Source organism: Oncorhynchus mykiss, chromosome 9 (genome assembly GCF_057628025.1).
Source record: "Oncorhynchus mykiss isolate SJ-2025 chromosome 9, ASM5762802v1, whole genome shotgun sequence".
Taxonomy (NCBI): domain Eukaryota; kingdom Metazoa; phylum Chordata; class Actinopteri; order Salmoniformes; family Salmonidae; genus Oncorhynchus; species Oncorhynchus mykiss.
The window spans coordinates 9,572,093-9,577,104 of record NC_143030.1 but is presented as its reverse complement, the minus strand read 5'-3'; the positions used below and the strand labels follow the sequence as shown (position 1 = coordinate 9,577,104).

The window sequence follows — 5,012 nt, the reverse complement described above, 5'->3', positions numbered from 1 at the left end:
ATGAGGACAGGGGGAGGGGAGATGAGGAGAGGCGAGATGAGGAGAGGGGAGGGGAGGGGAGGGGAGATGAGGAGAGGGGAGATGAGGAGAGGCGAGATGAGGAGAGGGGAGGGAGGGAAGGGAGATGAGGAGAGGGGAGATGAGGAGGGGGAGGGCAGATGAGGGTAGGGGAGATGAGGATAGGGAGGGAGATGAGGATAGGGGAGGGCAGATGAAGGGAGGGAGGGGAGGGGAGGGGAGGGGAGATGAGGATAGGGGAGGGAGATGAGGAGAGGGGAGGGAGGGGGAGGGAAGATGAGGATAGGGGAGGGGAGATGAGGAGAGGCGAGATGAGGAGAGGGGAGGGAGGGAGGGGAGATGAGGAGAGGGGAGGGGAGATGAGGAGAGGGGAGGGAGATGAGGATAGGGGAGGGGAGATGAGGAGAGGCGAGATGAGGAGAGGGGAGGGAGGGGAGGGGGAGATGAGGAGAGAGGGGAGGGGAGATGAGGAGAGGGGAGGGGAGATGAGTGAGAGGGGAGGGAGATGAGGAGAGGGAGATGAGGAGAGGGGAGGGGAGATGAGGAGAGGGGGAGATGAGTAGAGGGGAGTGGAGATGAGGAGAGGGGAGGGGAGATGAGGAGAGGGGGAGATGAGTAGAGGGGAGGGGAGATGAGGGGAAGGAGGAGAAGGGGAGGGGAGATGAGGAGAGGGGGAGATGAGTAGAGGGGAGGGGAGATGAGGGGAAGGAGGAGAAGGGGAGGGGAGATAAGGAGAGGGAGGAGATGGAGGGGAAATGAGGGGAAGGGAGGGGAGATGAGGAGAGGGGGAGATGAGGGGAGGGCAGATGAGGGGAGGGAGGAGAAGGGAGGGGAGATGAGATGGGGGAGGGGAGATGAGGAGAGGGGAGGGGAGATAAGGAGAGGGGAGGGAGGAGAAGGGAGGGGATGGAGGAGAGGGGAGGGGAGATAAGGAGATGGGAGGAGATGGAGGGGAACTGAGGGGAAGGGAGGTGGAGATGAGGAGAGGGGAGATGAGGGGAGGGCAGATGAGGGGAGGGAGGAGAAGGGAGGGGAGATGAGGATAGTGGAGGGGAGATGAGGAGAGGGGGAGATGGAGGGGAGGGCAGATGAGGGGAGGGAGGAGAAGGGAGGGGAGATGAGGATAGGGGAGGGGGAGATGGAGGAGAGGGGAGGGGAGATGAAGGGAGGGGGAGATGAAGGGGGAGGGCAGATGAGGGGAGGGAGGAGAATGGAGGGGGTGAGGAGAGAGGAGGGGAGGGGAGATGAGGGGAAGGGAGGGGAGGGGAGATGAGGGGAGGGAGGGGAGGGGAGATGAGGGGAGGGAGGAGAGGGGAGGGGAGGGGAAGGGGGAGGGAGATGAGGGGAGGAGGAGAGGGGAGATGAGGGAGGTGTGGGGGGAGAGTGTGTGTGCGTGTTTTGTTTTGTCTGACTGTGAACTTGTTGTGTGAAAGTGTGTGTGTGTGTGTGTGACAGTGTGTGATAGTGTGTGTGATTATAGTGTGTTTGTGTGTGTGTGTGATAGTGTGTGTGTGATAGTGTGTGTGTGTGTGTGTGTGTGTGATAGTGAGTGTGTGTGATAGTGTGTGTGTGTGTGTGAGTGTGATAGTGTGTGTGTGTGTGTGTGATAGTGTGTGTGGTGATAGTGTGTGTGTGAGAATGTGTGTGTGTGTGTGATAGTGTGTGTGTGTGTGTGTGTTGTGGTGTGTGTGTGTGTGATGTGTGTGTGTGTGTGTGTGTGTGTGTGTGTGATAGTGTGTGTGTGTGTGGTGTGTGTGTGTGTGTGTGTGTGTGATAGTGTGTGTGTGTGTGTGTGATAGTGTGTGTGTGTGTGTGTGTGTGATAGTGTGTGATAGTGTGTGTGATAGTGTGTGTGTGTGTGTGTGTGATAGTGTGTGTGTGTGTGTGTGTGAGTGTGTGTCGGTGTGTGTGTGTGTGTGTGTGTGTGTGTGTGTGTAGTGTGTGTGTGTAGTGTGTGTGTGTGTGATAGTGTGTGTGTGTGTGTGTGTGTGTGGTGTGTGTGTGTGTGTGATAGTGTGTGTGTATGATAGTGTGTGTGTGGTGTGTGTGTGATAGTGTGTGTGTGTGTGTGTGTGTGTGTGTGAGTTTGTGTGTGTGTGATAGTGTGTGTGTGTGTGTGTGTGTGTGTGTGTGTGTGTGTGTGTGTGTGGTGTGTGTGTGTGTGTGTGTGTGTGTGTGTGTGTGTGTGTGTGATAGTGTATGTGTGTGTGTGTGTGATAGTGTGTGTGTGTGTGTGTGTGAGTGTGTGTGTGATGTGAGTGAGTGTGTGTGTGATAGTGTGTGTGTGTGTGTGTGTGTGTGTGTGTGTGTGTGTGTGTGTGATAGTGTGTGTGTGTATGATGTGGTGTGTGTGTGATAGTGTGTGTGTGTGTGTGTGTGTGTGTATGATAATGTGTGTGTGTGTGTGTGTGTGATAGTGTGTGTGTGTGATAATGTGTGTGTGTGTGTGTGATAGTTGTGTGTGATTGTGTGTGTGTAGTGTGTGTGTGATAGTGTGTGTGTGTGATAGTGTGTGTGGTGTATGTGTGTGTGTGATAGTGTGTGTGTGTGATAGTGTGTGTGTGTGATGTGAGTGTGTGATAGTGTGTGTGTGTGTGATAAGTGTGTGTGTGTGATAGTGTGTGTGTGTGATAGTGTGTGTGTGTGATAGTGGTGTGTGTGTGATAGGTGTGTGTGTGATAGTGTGTGTGTATGTGTGTGTGTGTGTGATAGTGTGTGTGTGTGTGATATGTGTGTGTGTGTGTGATAGTGTGTGATAGTTTTGTGATAATGTGTGTGTGTGTGATAGGGTGTGTGTGTGATAGTGTGTGTGTGTGTGATAGTGTGTGTGTGTTTAGGGTGTCCTTGGAGGTAAAATGTGATGCAGAGATTAGTATGAAGAACAGAACAAACTCAACCTTATCTTCTTAGGTCTCCTCTTTTTTCTCCCTCCCCCATTTCACCACTCCCTCTATCTCTAATCACCCCTCCCTCCCCTCCCTCCCCTCCCTCCCTCCCTCCCTCCCTCCCTCCCTCCCTCCCTCCCTCCCTCCCTCCCTCCTCTTCCTCTCCCTCTTTCAGTGTAATCCGCAGCTCTCTGATTGGTTGTGACGAGAAGGGGGTTTGTACTGTGTACCGAGAGAGAGAGAGAGAGAGAGAGAGAGAGAGAGAGAGAGAGAGAGAGAGACTTAACAGTTCAACAGTCAGCCAAACCAGTTGCCTAGAAGCAGATTGAAGCACACCAAGGTTCAACAGGTTAGTGAAGGTGTCTGTCAGCCACATGTTAAAGGAGTCCCTCATCCTCTTCCCGTAGGCAGGCTGTCTGTGTCCACTCCAAACCCAACGGTCTGTGTGTAGGACCACACACTCTGGTTCAGGTTGTCTACGTTGTTTCTGCAGAGAGGGTTCAGACAGACTACAGTGAGTACTGCTGTGTGGTGGGTTTCATTGTTGTCATGGACATTTGCACTTTGAGTAACTTTGTTTCAGAGAGAGTGTGTGTGTGTGTGTGTGGGCATATTGGTGAGGTTAACTTTTAAAATGTGTGTGTGTGTGATAGTGTGTGTTTGTGTGACTATGAAGTTGTTGTGTGTGTGTGTGTGTGTGTGTGATTGTGTGTGATAGTGTGTGTGTGTGTGAACTTCTTGTGTGTGTGATAGTGTGATAGTGTGATATGTGTGTGTGTGTGTGTGTGTGTGTGTGTGTGTGTGTGTGTGTGTGTGTGTGTGTGTGTGTGTGTGATAGTGTGTGTGTGAACTTGTTGGATGTGTGTGATAGTGTGTGTGATAGTGTGTGTGATAGTGTGTGTGATAGTGTGTGTGTGTGTGTGTGTGTGTGTGATAGTGTGTGTGTGTGTGTGTGTGTGTGATAGTGTGTGTGATAGTGTGTGTGTGTGTGTGTGTGTGTGTGTGATGGTGTGTGTTTGTGTGTGTGTGTGTGTGATAGTGTGTGTGTGTGTGATAGTGTGTGTGTGTGTGTGTGTGATAGTGTGTGTGTGTGTGTGTGTGTGTGTGTGTGATAGTGTGTGTGTGTGTGATAGTGTGTGTGTGTGTGTGTGTGTGCATATTGTTTAAGGTTACTTTGTATTTGTGTGTGACGACTATTGGTGGATACCTTGGTTCATTGGTTCGTTCCTGTGGTGTTTTTTCTCAGCTCTGTTTGACCTTTGAACCTAGTCCACATGGTGGTGGTTTGGCAAAGCGTGCGTGTGTGTACGTGTACGTGTGTGTCTTCTCTTGTACAACTTTTGTAGATGGTGCTCTCATAGTACAAACTGGGACACAATAATAACAATAACAACAATAACAACAATAACAACAACAATAACAACAACAATAATACCAACAATAACAACAATAACAACAACAACAATGACATTGACAATAATAACAACAATAACAACAATAACAACAACAACATTGACATTGACAATAACAACAACAATAACAACAACAATAATACCAACAATAACAACAATAACAACAACAACAATGACATTGACAATAATACCAACAATAACAACAACAATAACAACAATAACAACAACAATACCAATAAAAATAACGCAATAACAACAACAACAATGACATTGACAATAATAACAACAATAACAACAATAACACAACAACATTGACATTGACAATAATAACAACAATAACAACAACAATAATAACAACAATAACAACAATAACAACAACAACAATGACATTGACAATAATAACAACAACAACAACAATAATAATAATGAAAATAACAACAAATAACATTAAAATATAATTAGGTGGATGCTTACATTTGTCCGATTTCATAATACAAGTGTTGTATTATACCTCTGTGTGAATTGGAAATTAGTTGTTTTTGTTGTTGTTTGTTGTTGTTGCATACTCCCTCTGAGAGTCGGGGTCACGGCCAGGGGATCAGACATTATAGACAGTGACCCTGGAGCAATTAGGGTCTTGCTCAAGGGCACGTTAGACAGATGGACAGACATCTACTACTGTAGCAGTGACTGAATC

The 5,012-nt window shown here is 48.7% G+C and overlaps 1 protein-coding gene across 1 annotated transcript in view; it reads left to right on the top strand.

Moving 5' to 3' along the window:
- The first annotated feature begins 3,109 nt into the window (after positions 1-3,109).
- Positions 3,110-5,012, top strand: part of LOC110518778 (pyruvate carboxylase, mitochondrial) — a 484,892-nt gene continuing 482,989 nt past the window's right edge. The window contains 1 exon segment of the mRNA XM_090183451.1: positions 3,110-3,417. The gene's annotated coding sequence lies outside the window, so the exon portion shown is untranslated.